Raw genomic sequence first — 371 nt, forward strand, 5'->3', positions numbered from 1 at the left:
TGCTCTGTTGGAAGATTATGTGATATTTGTATTCTCAGCTTCACCACTGTGGGTTTCTTTAAATAGAAGCTATACTTTACTTCTAAATTGCTTAAGGCAAAGGAAGCAGAAATGATGTTTATGAATGTTTAAATGCAAATGGAACGGAGAGTGAATGCTATGCTAGCTAACATCAAAGGCTCAGCAAAGACTCTGCATTAATGAGCCTCTTTGTTTCCTGGATCACAGATTACAACAGGTTTCCAACTCATTGCCAAGGTTTTATCTCCATTTGGGAGGGCTGTAAATCGCAGGCTATTTCGCTCGCTCGCTCGCTCGCCGCCTTTCACATGCAAAGCGAGAGAGTCTCAAAACACGAGGCATACAAAAAA

The sequence above is a fragment of the Protobothrops mucrosquamatus genome, unplaced genomic scaffold, assembly GCF_001527695.2.
Source record: "Protobothrops mucrosquamatus isolate PMUCROS unplaced genomic scaffold, P.Mucros_1.0 scaffold_186, whole genome shotgun sequence".
In the NCBI taxonomy this organism is placed as follows: Eukaryota; Metazoa; Chordata; class Lepidosauria; order Squamata; family Viperidae; genus Protobothrops; species Protobothrops mucrosquamatus.